This window comes from Elephantulus edwardii, unplaced genomic scaffold (genome assembly GCF_000299155.1).
Source record: "Elephantulus edwardii isolate Elephantulus edwardi_28Jun2011 unplaced genomic scaffold, EleEdw1.0 scaffold00326, whole genome shotgun sequence".
Lineage (NCBI taxonomy): Eukaryota > Metazoa > Chordata > Mammalia > Macroscelidea > Macroscelididae > Elephantulus > Elephantulus edwardii.
In genome coordinates, this window is record NW_006400076.1 from 2,405,368 (window position 1) to 2,419,631 (window position 14,264).

The 14,264-nt window shown below is 42.3% G+C and overlaps 1 protein-coding gene and 1 pseudogene across 1 annotated transcript in view; one reads left to right on the forward strand and one right to left on the reverse strand.

Annotated features, from left to right (window-relative positions):
* Window positions 1–14,264, forward strand: part of LOC102875104 (synaptic vesicle glycoprotein 2C-like) — a gene marked incomplete at its 3' end in the record, with an annotated part of 132,516 nt that overhangs the window by 51,306 nt on the left and 66,946 nt on the right. The window lies entirely within an intron of this gene.
* The window catches only part of LOC102869037, a 10,365-nt pseudogene continuing 7,020 nt past the window's right edge, over window positions 10,920–14,264 (reverse strand).

Sequence of the window (14,264 nt, forward strand, 5' to 3'; positions counted from 1 at the left end):
CTCACCTCCCTCAGTCTTGCAGAGGACACAAAGCGGTCTGAAGGGAGCCTAAGGGACAGGGGAAGCAGGATGGGAAGGCCTCCTTCTCTCCTAGTGTGGCTTGAACAGCCAGCACACGTGGAAGCTTCAGCAAGGACTAAATCTGTCAGCTTTTAGGACAGTGATAGTGGAAAAGCGTGAAATTCCCGGGAGAGGTTTCTGTCTGGGTGAGATTTCTGTGTGTGGGATGGCCCTCTGGTCTTTGAAGGACAAGGTCTAGTCAGGTTCACACAGGTTTTCGGGACAATGCAACCCTTGGCGGTGGTAATTCACAAAAGTGTCTGTCGCCCCCAGATTTCTGCTCCCTCCACTCCCTCCGAGAACCCATGTCCCCAGAAACCGACTCAGAACATCACATCATCTGTTGATAGCAAGTTCCTTTATTGACATGACACAACTGACCTTAATTAAGCTTGCCCCCTTAGACTCAGAGGTCAAGATAGACAGCAGGTTGAAAAATGCAAGGTCATTACGTCCAGTCACAACACGCAGAATGCTTACATGATCACACTGCTGCCCGACTGCGGAGAACCGTGACCCAGACAAAGAACATTTGTTTGTTGTTTTGAGCTGCCCTCGGGTCCAGTGGGACTCCTAGCGACGCTATGCGTGAGCTCACGTGAACCCTGAACGGCTCCGTGCGATCATCCCCATTTCTGGCACGCCAGAAACCATTCGCAAAGTCACTATGTCAGTCCTTCTGCTGGGGGCTGAGGGGTGGGGTCTCCCCTCCTTCGCTGAAGCCCCATTTCTCCAAGCAGGCACGATGTTCCTTTACAAGGAAAAGACTCGGTAAGCTACATGTTAAACCTTGAAAGACCGACCTTCTCCGTCTTTGTTGCAGTTCCCAGTCCATGGGATCTAGTATTGATATCAAGCACACAGTTAACGGGAAATCAATTTGTCCATGACCAAAGTTCCAGGAAGACACAGCTTGGAGTCCTTCCAGGGGTGTAGGGTGGAAAAGAGAAACGCTGCTACCATCCACGCCCCCAACAAATGAGCACTCATTAAAGGAAGGAGTGTACCCTGGAGAGGGAGGGAGCGTCCTGGGGGGCGCGGGTTAAGGCCAGGCCACGGTGAGTCCCCAGGACAAATGGATACACTCTGGGAGTCATCCCCTACTCCGCAAAAGCGGTTCCTCATCCAGTAGTTAGTTTTAGAGTGGATTAATTTGTGATGCACAGTACAGTCCTTCTGTTAAAAGCAAAGAAAAAAAAGCATGCAGCAAAAGATGCTGTTTTCATTTTCTGTCTTCCTCCTCCTCATACCCACCACTGCATATTAGTAAGGGGAGCATTTTGAGTTCCCCTTCTTTGGTTCCCAGGAGTCCCTGTCTCCGTGGAATTGGCCTCTGGAGATTCTGCTTCTGGAGGTGTGGCCCCGATAGACTTGACCGTGGGCACTGCTCTTGAAATCACTGTGGTAGGGTTTGGAGCGGGATCCCTGGGATCTGGTGCAGTGGGCGCAGGGTCATGCTCTGTGGAGACCCCTGCCTGCTGTGCTGAGGCTTGCTGTGCTGAAGCTTCGGAATGGACTAAGTCTGTTGGAGTTTAGGACAGTAATATTGGAAACGCGTGAAATTTCCAGGAAAGTTTTCTGTATGGGTGAGATTTCTCTTTGTGGCAAGGCCCTCTGGTTTTTTAAATTCAACACCAAGTTTCCAGCTTTTGATACATCCCCTCTGTTCCTTGATATTCTTCTTCCCATGTGTCGATGAAATTTTCTATATCTAAAGAATGCACTCTGCTCCCAAATCCTCTTTTTCTGATGACTATCAGGTTTTAAAATAGTTCTTCTCTTGTTTGGGGTCTTTAAATACCTTAAAGATTGAGTTGAGACCTACCCTCATTCACAGATACCGTCCTAAATATAAACACAACTGCCTCTAATCCTTATGACTATAGGCAGATTCCAGGAGTTCAAATCTATATCTAAATTTTCCAGTCAGTTTGAATTCATTCTTAGACTCTTCTTCAGGAGCAAAATGTGGCAATCAGGTTTCCTAAATATTACACTCTTGGCAACATTGTAAGGCAGTTCTACTCTCACATAAAACAAACATAATCCTACTCACTGTAGTCACTTCTAACTCACAACGATTCTCCTCTGCCTCTTTAGACTTCTGAGGCTGTAAGTAAATATATGACAGAATATAATCAATTAGTTTGAGTTTTGGTGCTGAAGGAACGTACTTAACATACCATGTACAGCCAAGAAAACAAAAAGTTTTGTCCTAGAGAGGGTGAAACAGGGTTGCTCCTTGGAGGCAAGGATTGTGAAGTTCCATCAGCTCACATACTTTGATTATAATGTCTGACGGGACCAGCCCTTGTAGAATGGTGGACGAACAGTACAGGACAGGAAGACCTTGGGTAAGATCGATTGACAGAGTGACTGTGTCAATTGGGGCAAGTGTGTCATAGTTCATGAGATTGGCTCAAGAGAAGGCAGAGTTCAGTGCTAGTGTTCATAGCTAGGTGCCAATTCATAATAAACTTGACAGCACATAACAACAACATAGTGTGCATGTTATTAAAGAACACGAAGCATTACCCATTTTCTCAATGCTACGTGTGTTGCAAGTAGATATAATTTCTCCCTATAATATCTGATGGGGAAAACAGAGGTGCAATTAATTAATCTCCAGTTAAAATCCATGATGTTAAAGATGTTTTATGTTACCACAGGAAAATGTGTTAGAAACACAAGAAAGTTCCCACTGTGTTCTGTAAATTTGAAAAATGTGTGTTGTTACTCCCAGTCAGTCACTTGCTATGCATCAGAGAACTGGACAATGACTAGTTGTTGTTGTTTTTGTTGTTATGTGCCATTGAGTCGCTAGTGACCCTATGTACAACAGCCCTAAACTGTGCTCTGTCCTGTGCCAATCGCACTGTCTCTGACACTCCCATTACGATTATCCCAGTCACTGAATCAATCCACTTCATAGAGGGCCTTCCCCTCCTGCGCTGTCCCTCCACCCTCCCAAGCATGATGTCATTCTCCAAGGACTGGTCTCTCCTCACAACATGTCCAAAGTATGTTAGACGGAGCCTCAGAATCCTTGCCTCCAAGGAGCCACCCAGTTTAGCCCTTTCCAGGACGAATCTGTTTGTTTTCCTAGCAGTCCATGGTATTCTCAATACTCTTCTCCAGCACCGCTATGGACAATGACTAGGGATGATAGAAATAGAATTGATGCCTTTGAGCTGTGGTGTTGGAGAAGAGTGTTGAATATACCATGGCCTGCCAGGAGAACAAATAGGTTTGTCCTAGAGACGGAGAAGCCAGGCTCCTTCTTGGAGGCAAGGATTCAGAGGCCACTCTTGACATATCTTGGGCATGTTGCAAAGAGGGACCGGTCCTTGGAGAAAGAGGTCAAGCTTGGACGGGTTGATGGACAGAGAAAGAGAGGGAGACCCTGGAGGAGATGACTTCATACAATAACTGGGGTAATGGAAATAGATGTGTCAGAGACAGTAATCTTGGCACAAGATAGCCAGGTTTCAAGGCCTTTGTACATACTGTGGATATGAGCACAAGCGACTCAATGGCACACAACAACAAAAACAACTCTCAGTCAAGGAAATGTAGTATTTTCCATTTTTTTCTAAAAATTTAGTTTAGGAGACAAGCCTCCTAAACTATTCTGTGAGTGGGGTAGCTTTGCATAATTTCTGCAATTAAGTAGATAAGGTCCAAAAGTTTGATCAGTTCTATAAAAAACATTCTTTTTTACAATCACAGTTATGTTTTCAATGTGTTGTAGAAATAAGAAAGCCACGCACAGTTTGTTCCAGCCAATTGAAAGAATTAAAAAGTGTGTCCTATTTTACCAATCCCGCTCTCTGAGAATGATGCCAAATTTCCCATTACTTTATGTCAAAGAAAAAAAGAATATACTCTATTTCCTTTTAAGAACTTGAAGTATTTATCATATATATATATATATATATATTTTTCTCTACATGCTTGTATTATAAGCATAATTCAAAGATAGTATTACAATCTTTCTGTCTTTCTCTTCTAGAGCAACTGGTAGCCTTGAACCACTGACCTCTAAGTTAGCAGTACAGCATTCAGTGTTCTGTACTACAAGACCTCCTTGTCGCTCATCATACCCACAAATATCCATTGCTGTTGTTGTGTGCCATTGAGTTAGAACAAACCCCTAGCAGAGGCAGTAAAATTGCATAGTAAAAGATTACCCCTCCTTCTCTTGAGGCAGAGCTGCTGGATTCAAACTTTGTGCCTTTGAGATTGCAGCATTGCTTCCTACCACTAGGCCATCACAACGGTAATGGTAATAGTTCTGAAATGATATTCCAGAGATGGGCAGTGACCTATAGAGAAAACCCTCGAGTGTCCAATGGAGAAGATGACACGGGACCAGGCAGGGTTTCAATTTCGTATATGTAGTGTCACAATGAGTCAGAGTTGCCTGCTTTTACATTACCCTTGAGGAAGTCATTTGGTGCTATTGTCATTGGATCAGGACTCTAGTAGGCCTCCTTCTGTTTCCTTTCTTTTTTTAAAATTGTGATTTTAATGAAAGTTTATAGAAAGGTTGGGTTTTCATTCACTCACTGCACATTTTCCTTCCTCTCTCTTTCTTTTCCCTGCTTTCAGTTCCCTTTGCAGTGCACCTCTTGTTCCAGATTGTTGCCATACATATAATGCCAAATCATACATTCCTTTCACACTGTTCTTCCTCTCATCTGTCTCAAGCAGTGTTCATTATGTATCCACTATTTTCCACAATTAATAAACTGTTATATTTGAGTATTCCTCACTTAACATGGTTCTTATGTCAGATAGTTCTGTTAATTGGATAGGAAAGAAAAACATGTCTATGTTTTGTCTAAAACAAAAGCATCAAATGCACTTTATTGCTCAAATTAGAAGAATGAAATAGTAGTTCCATTAAGATATCTGGGAGAGGGTTCTGAATGTGTTCTGAGAATGATGGTATGCAGGAACTCTGTGTGGTTCACGGTCAATGAGATTCCGTTTGTGATGTCTTCCCAGTCTCCAAATCCTGGAGTCACTGCAGTACTGCAAAAATAGTACAGTTTACCACTGTGAAGGGATTTGCTCAGATCTGTGTGGCCGATAAACATGCTTAGCATCTAAAAAAGGCATAGTGTTCAGAAGAAATGTCGTTGTGAGGAGAGGGTGGTGAAAAATCAGTAACTAAAAAGGGTATTACAAAAGATTAAGCAGGTGTGTTTTATCTCAGGCTTGTCAGTCAGGACTTTGTTTTCAGGATCCAGAGAACTACCAGATCAAAGTAGATAGAACAACAGGGCCATGTCGCCCAGTATCGCCTGGGGAACCCATCAGTTGCCCTAGACCTTTAACTGGATTAGCAAAGGTTTGGGAAAATCCTTTAACTCACTAAAGGTTTGTGGGAGTAATCTCCTTAACTGGTGTCTTTACATGGACCAAATTAAACTCCCCTGCACTGCTGAAAACCAATCTTAGCAACAATAGCAGGGTATTTGAGGGGCTTGGGGAGGTGGTGCACCATGAATCAACTTGCAGATAGTAAGATAATTGAGCTGGCTGCGAGTGAGTGGCATTGATTGGTGGGCAGTACTGTGATTTGTGCCAAAGAAATGGTTTTGCCAAAAAGGGTCACAGGTGTCTTCTGGAAGGCTGAGTGGCAGCTATTAGAAATCAAACTGTACAAGGTGGATGAATGCTGGCCAAAAACTTGCCTAAAAATAAAAATTATTCATATGACAACTGCTGTTGTCTCAACGTTATCTTGAGAAATCTACCTGCCGCTGGCATTTGTGCTGAGGAACAAGATGGTTAATAATGAAAATCCAAGATCATCATTTAATTCATGTGGGCTTACCAGGTATCTTTGTGGCTCCGATACAAAGTAAAGACTAAGAAATCCTTCATCTTTTATTCTGTGATCTTGCCACTTCCTCTCTGTCTCCAGGGCACCTATCATAAAAATGCTGAGGAAAATAGTAAATTTTATAGGTCAGCCTCAGGTAAATGTTACTCTCCGTGAAATATTCTTTGAAGTCTTTGTTGTTATTGTTTGTTTATTTTTATGAAGCTTACAAAATACAGAACTCATACTTGCTGTCCAGTACAAAATATTAACTTACTGACTCTTGCTATAGAAACCCATATTCAGTTAACTGCCTCTGAAAACCTGCTAGAAAGTCAGATATGGGTGTGATTCAACAGTATACAACAAGAACAATTACAGCACTAGAACTTCTTAAATTTGAGTTACAGACTTTAAGAATGAAAACAGATGGATTGACATAGTGAATGAACGGGTCAAGTATGTCAGAATTGACGAGGATGACACAGCTTAGAACAGGGTTTAGATCCCTGGTTCACAGAGGCCCTGTGAGTCAGCTTGACTCGATGGCACCTAATAACAGCATAGCATATTACCAGGGGTTTAGTAAGTTAGATTTTCTTGAGGAATAACCTTTTTTTAGGAAAATAAAATCTATTGATTTGCTTACAAAGTACATATACATCGTGTTTCACACTTTTCTTCATTCACATTGTGTTTCATGCCTTCATTCCCACGCATTGTTTGATAAAATTAATCACCGTTGGACTATGCCACTACTACTCTTGTCTTTCCAGGTCCCTGACAGATCTTTCTCATTTTCTTTACCCCCTGCCTCCACCCACCAAATTGTGCAACCTTGGGATTTAGCCCCTACCCAGCCTCATCCCTCTGCTCCCACCCCTTTCTCCTTTGGGTCCTCATGCATATTTTACTAGTTATTCTTCTATTTTTACAATAATAGTCTTATGCAATATTTGTCCTTTTGAGTTCGTTCACTCAGCATAATGCTCTCCAGGCTTTCCCAAAATTATGTAGTATTTTTCAAAACCATTGCTCCTGAGTGCTACATAATATGTCACTGTGTGAATTTACCACAATTTCTTAATCAATTCAATTGTGGTTGGACTGTTTTGAGCTGTTTCCATGTCCTTGCAATGGCAAATAATGCTGCTATGAACACTGGTGTACAATCTCCATTTGTGTCTCAGTTCTTATTGTCTTGGGGTATATCCTTAGTAGTGGAATAGCTGGGTCATATGGAGTTTCCATATTCACCTTTTTAAGGGAATGTCAAACCACTTTCCAGAGTGGTTGTACCATTTTATAATCCCACCAAGTGTATGAGAATTCTCACCTCTACACACCCTCTCCAACATTTATTATTTGCTGTCCTGTTAAACCTTGCCACTACAACTGGGGTGAGGTGGTATCTCATTGTGGTTTTTATTTACATCTCTCTTATTGCCAGTTATTTTGAGCATTTCTTCATGTGTCTGTTGGCCATCAAAATGTCCTCCTCTGTGATAAATCTTTCCATGTCTTGTGCACCTTTAGGGACTATTGAGATGGCGGGGGTCAGTAATAAAGGGACTTCAAATCTGTCAAGTTTGGCTAAAAGTCCCTTGGGTCCCTGTCCAAAGCCTAGTGATCCACACTCAATACTGCATTGCCTATCCACACTCAGAGCTGAGCAGCTGCAGCCTGAGTCCCACAAGCAGCTTGCTCTTTGGGACAGCCCTTTGGCCCCTCTTCTACCTTTCTCCTCTAGAGAGCCAAAGTTTAGTATATTTTATCTAGTGTTTTCTCGGAGATTCGAAGGCTTGAAATGTTTACTGATACACAACCTTGTAGAGTCTCTGATGGAAACAAGGGGAAGGGGACTGAAGGGGGAGTTTAGGGGAGGGAGGACTGCGCTGGTGGAAAGCCCCACTCAGACATCTGTCTCCCAGCTTCCTAAGGCTGTGACTCTGCTCTTCTTCATCTGAGCTGCATTAATCAGCCGCATTGTAGTTCACATACTCCAGAGCACAGGGAATTTATGTCCTTGCACTGTTCCCTGTAGGAACTAATTAATATATTTTTGGATCGCTAGGAAAACACTGCCTATAGTAGTTTTCCCCTTGCGACTATGATCACATCTCCCATCTTAAAACCAAAACATCCACCACTACCACCAAGGCACTTTAATCTTAGTCCTTGTCCACTTAGTTCTTCCCTCCCTCAAACTTTAAAATCCATTAATTAAAAAATAAATAAACAAACAAACAAAAAACCAACCTTGCCTGAGGTTTCATGCAAAGAAACTTACAGAAGCCAGGAGAACCTTTCAGCCTTGTGTCTAAAACCCCACACATTGTCCAGTGTATTGCTGGAATAAAGGGGAAATGAGGGCACTTGAGTGGCTTGGCTTACAATATTCTTTTGAAATAAGTATTAATGAAAGCATGAAAAGCTAAAACAACTGTCCATCAGCAAAGGTTTAAAGAAAATATATTTTCTTTAGTGGAGCATATTATACACCACTAAAAATGGTCAAGAATTTGTGAAATTCTGTACAACTTGGGTGAATTTAGAACAGAAGGTGCTGTGTGACATAAGTCAGTCACAAAAAGACAATTATAATCTACATTAGTGCTTTATCCTCATAATTATTTGTGTTCTCTGTAGCTTTTTCATTGCCGTTGAGTCAGAAATGACTGCTAGCCGTAAAAAGGCATAGGAGGAGATTGCCCATCTTTCTCCCAAGGAGTGGCTGGGGATCTGTACTCTTTTTTTTTTGTATCAAAGTTCTTTATTAGATGTTTTACAATATTTCCTCCAAGTTTGTGGCTTGTATTTCTTTTAAAACATTTCTTGTGAAAATGTTTAAAAAATATTTTTTACAAGACGGGATAGATTTTATTAGACTATATTCCATTTGTAAGATGAAATAGATTTTAGTAGACCTATGTTCTCAGCAGGAAGCAGGCTTATTTGAAATTCCATACGAGCAGCTCTGTTGTTCTGAACAGTAACAAAAGTCATTGGATTCCTATACATTAAGACTGAGGGGCCAACATCAAAAGGGATTCCTGGAAATTCAAGGATGGCCAAGGATTATAAACAGGTGAATCTGCAGTATGACGTAGTGAGAACTAAGCAAAACCATACAATATTTCTACAAGCACAAGGTAATGACACTGATTACAGTCAATTAATTGTTCAACTGTTCTCACCTTCCTTTTCTGAGATCTTCCTCCAGTAACATCAAACCATCAAGTTCTACTCAACTGAGTTGCTGTTGGTAGTTTAATTCCATATACAGACTGTGAAAGAACACTTAACTCCAGGCTGATGACATTCTTTGCTGTAAGACTGGCTTTAGTGTCAGCTTAAAAGATTATCTCAGGATAGGTCAGGAATTCATCTGGCCTTGACAGCTCCACAAAGTTTGGAGTTCTGGAGAATTTGGATTTCTTGATGAAGTTCAGTTCCCCCACCCCCCATTCATAACTTGTGCTTTTTGGTGTCTTGAGAAATACATATTTTCCTTCAAAACTCAAACTCACTGCTGTCAAGTCAGAACCAACTAATAGCTGACCCTCCACAGGGTGTCCAAGGCTGTCAATCACCCTGGAGACCACCCATCTTTCTCCCTCAGAGCCCCTGGTGGCTTTGAACCACCACAGGAGTGGCTTTTGGGTCACCAGGGCTCTCTGAAGAGGTGGGTTCAATCCGCTTTCTATTTCAATGGCAGTGGGGACAGAGATCAATGACACTAATGATCAGTTTCTTATATTACTGGTGTCAGATTTGAGCTGTGGAAGTATGGCAAGTTTAAAATTATCAGCACAACTACTGATGACAGTTGGGTACTGATTTATTGGGTAGCTTTAACTGGATGAAAGGGAAAGTGCTTTAAAAGCTCTCAGTAGTATGGTGAGCTCAAAGAGGACAACAGAAACTGTTTTCTCTGAACTTCTAGTGTTGTTGTTGTTGTTATGTGCCGTCGAGTCGTTTCTGACTCATAGCGACCCTATGCACAACAGCCCTAAACCCTGCTCTATCCTGCGCCAAACGCACCGCCTCTGACACACCCATCCCGATTACCCCAGTCACCGAATCAATCCACCTCATAGAGGGTCTTCCCCTCCTGCGCTGTCCCTCCACCCTCCCAAGCTAAGGGTAAATGTCTCCCTCTCACTTTTACACTCCCTAGTTTCATGATCTTGCACTGAGTGACTATAGCACAAACCATCTGTTTTTCACTAATGAACTCTCAATTTATGCAGAATTATCTATTCCCCTCATTTCCCATCAAGAGACTAGTCGAGAATTATCTAATTTGTTGTCTTTATAACTTAGTGTGGGAACGAGCAAGGTATCTTCTTTTTCAGAGTTCCAGGAGCTAGGTGAAGAAAACCGGAATTTCATCTCTGGACTTCTTTTACACAGCTTCATTTATCCTTAGGACACATTTAGATCTCCTTAGAGCAGCATCCCACTGTGTTTATGTCTAATAATAATTTTATCACCATTACCTACTGGGAGCAAATTCTAGATTAGACATAGCATGCCGGGAATAATTTGTCCACAGCAGCTGTAAGGTACAGCTAGTTAATGTATATACTCCCTTTTTTTCTTTTCTTTTTGGGAGCAAAGCCCAGTAACTAACACCTACAAAAAACACATAACCTTATTTATGTTTGAGAAAAATTCTAAGTGATGAGAATGAGCCAAGTACAAGAGAAATGGCTAGCTCTGATGGTTCCAGTGAGCTCCAACAAAGCACTTGGATGGACTGTGGTTGGCTTCTGACCACTGATGTTTCGTTTAGCAAACTTAGAGCTTTGAACTTCTCCACTAGCACTGTCTCAATAATGAGGCTAGTGAGGACAGGCCAAGGAGAGTCGGCAAAAATGGTGGATTGAAAACACGTACTTGTTGGTTAGTCTTATGTCCGTCCCCATGGACTCTAAAATTCTATTTTTGGTCAGAGGTGGGAACAAGATGCTGGACTATCTTTCTTGTGCATCGAGTCCCTACTTTGGAGGGAGGGTTTGTGTCACAAAGTCTGGGGGCTTTTTGAGGCCATCTCCTTCGCTGCCTGCTTGGCTAACCAGTGCTTGTATCTTTTGGTCTTGGGCCTCTCAAAGTTCACCACAGACGTAGGTACCCTTATAGTGTCCAGTCCATTTACCGTCACCTCACACCAGCACTCGTCCCATCGGGTGATAGACTCTTCTGGTAGCTTTATTGCATGAGGAGCTACCACAACACCAAGGTTCTTGAAGAAGTGACGAGCAACTATTTCAGGGTTTAGCTCCCATTTGACATTGTTTTTCATCCCTACTTCCAAGTGGCAGCTTCTCAAGAATTTTACTGTCGCCTCACCTGCCTTCTTCTGGATCCTCTCTAATTTTCCTTCTTGCCTTAGCAGTTTCTCCTCCTCAAAAAGCTTCTTGTTTTCAGGGGTGGCATATACTGCCAGTCCTTGAGGAAGGAGTTTATTCCGGCCCACTGATTTCTTTACTGAGACCAAGTCGCCCCTAACTCCAAGTTCTTTCACAGACTGTGTGAGGATGAGCTCCAGGTTCTCTTTGGGTAGGTGTTTCCTATCCTCCACCAGCTTGTAGATGCGGTGTCTCCGGCGCAGGCGCGGCTTCTTACCCTCCCCGGCGAGTGGCACCTTCCACCAGCGCTCCACAATAACTGTGCCCTGACTGTGAGAGAGGCTGAAGTCGCACTCCAGGCCAGAGGTACCTGCTCCACTTCGCGAACAGAGTAGGTCTCAGACTCCTCCTCGAAGCATCTGCTCAGCGCCTGCCCGCAGGAGAGCCCTGCACGGCGCAGCAATCGCCAGCCGTAGCCATGTTTCTGGACGCCGAGCGAGCGCTGACCGGGATCTGTACTCTTGTTAGAGATGCCACCTTTGAGTCAGTAGTGCAACCTCCTAACAAGTAGGCCACCGAAGTGACTGAAAAAGCTAAAGAAATGTTTACACACAGATGGACTCAATCCTGGAGCAATAATAGGGATGTTGTTGTTGTTGTTGTTATGTGTCATCAAGTTGATTATGACTCCTTGAATCCCTATCACCATTAATTCTGAACCCTTTTCGTCCCGAGCCAATCTAGCTGTCTCTGACATACCTACCCTCATTATCCCAGTCACTGTGTCAGCCCATCTCATCTGGGTCTTCCTCTCTTACACTGTCCCTCCACCCTTTCAAGCATGATGACCTTCTCCAAGGACTAGCGATGAGAATGGAGGAAATGAGGAACAAAAAAATTATAAATAAATAAAACGGGTGAAAAGAAAGGCAATACATAACATAATTATAATTAGACATTGTAACTAATTACATTAATGTACAGGAATTAATGTTATAAAATGTTTGAATGAGTGTATGAAAAATCAGTATGATTTATACACTTTCACTTGAATACATATAAATAAATTGGAAAAGAGAAACAACTTATGGTACTCAAAGAATATTGATAATTGAACAATTCTTTTCTTCCTTAATGTTTTTGTCATTGTTGTTAGGTGCTGCCAAATTGGGGTAATTCATAGCTGACTTGTGTGAGTTTTCAGAGGCTGTAAATGTTATGGAAGGAGATTGTCCTTCTTCCTAGTTGGTGTGTTCAAACCACATGTCTTGCTTGGCAGCACAACTCCTTACCTATTAGGTCCTGAGAGAAGTGGAAAAATGTATTTGCCTTATACTGTATTCCTTACAGTTTGGTTGTCTCAGTGGATAAAAATGCTTTGAGAAATGTTTTTAGGCAATATCTTGTTTCAGTTATATGCTATTATTGTATAAGCAATTTGACTTTCACAATATACATTTTCTCATATCTCATATGCTCATAGGTTTATGAGTTAGAAATTTTATCAAAGTGTGACTGAGTTCTTCTCCTCTGTGTGTGAGGTCTCGTAATAGTGCTCGGGGGGTAGATGGAGTGTTATGAGGGGGCTCCAAGACGTTCTGGGGGGTTATTTCCTTGTTGGATAGCTGAAAGGTTGTGTTCAGCTGGGTTTACCAGTGAGAGCTTCGCCCAGTGACCTCTTCAACGTGGCTACCTGAGAGTAGTCAGACTTCTTACATAGTGGCTCAAAGTCTCTGAGAGCAAGTGTTCTAGTGAACAAGGCTGAAGCTACTTGACTTTAGGACTTAGCCTTGAAAGTTGCAGAGCATCCAGCACTTCTGTCAGACTCTTGGTTGGTATTGGTGTTATGTTATTAAGTGCTGTTGAGTTGACTAGAACTCACGGAGACTCTGTAAATAATGGATCTGAACCTTGCCCTATCTTATGCCATCCTCATCATCTCTATAATTGAGCCCATTGTTATAATCACTGTGTCAAATCATCTTGTTGAGACTCTTCCTCTCTTTCAATGACCGTCTTGTCCACCTTTCTATGCAGATCTTTGCAAGGAATGGCTGAGGTTGCTCAAATGAGAAGAAATAGATTCTACCTCTCAGTTGGAAGAGGTCAAAGAATATTCAGCCATGTTGTATCAGCATAATATATGCACGGAGATATTTCTATTGTTACATTAAAGAAATTAATTTTTGTCCATCACGCTCCCCGCCCATCTTCTCAGGTAACACTGAAGACACCAAAACCGCGAGCCAAAACAGTGTGGCATTCGTTCTGGTCCAAGGGCCTGTGGCCCGAGGGCCAAAAAAACCCTATCTACACACCAGTTCTACAGGATGCATCACATTTGTTCGGGAAACAGTACGACTAAACTTCAGAGACACTGGTCCCAACATAAGGAACTACGAGCAGCTGATGTGTTTGGAATCACAGAAGCCAAGGAAGCTTCATATGTAAGCTATTAGATCAAGGGCTGGTCAATGGGAGATAGATGTGAAGGGAGTGGGTAGAAGTGGATGGGTATCCTGGTGGATGGTGGAGCAGGAAAATAAGTGGGTAAAGACACGTGTGCCAAAGGCAGGGACAACACTGACACTAATGGTTAACTCCACAATAAGGGATATACCATTAACTTGCTGGTCTGTCTGATACTTCTATAATCTGGGGATTGGCTACCCACTTCTGAAATAGCAGGTCTCTGAAAACCCTACGTACAACAGAACACGTGTAGATAACAGAAAGGGCAACTGAGGTTGAGCTTTCAAGTATGGAAATACAAAGGAAGAAGAACAGTTGTAAGCAGACACCAGTGATTGGAACATGGGATGTGAGAACCATGAATGTAGGAAAATTAGATATTGTTAAGGAAGAAATGGAACGCATAAATATTGACACACTAGGCATTGGTGAGATGAGATGGACTGGCATGGGGCATTTTGAGTGGGTTGATCATATGATATGTTACTCTGGAGATGAAAAAGTGAGGAAAAATGGAGTTGCTTTCATAGTTATAAAAGTCATTG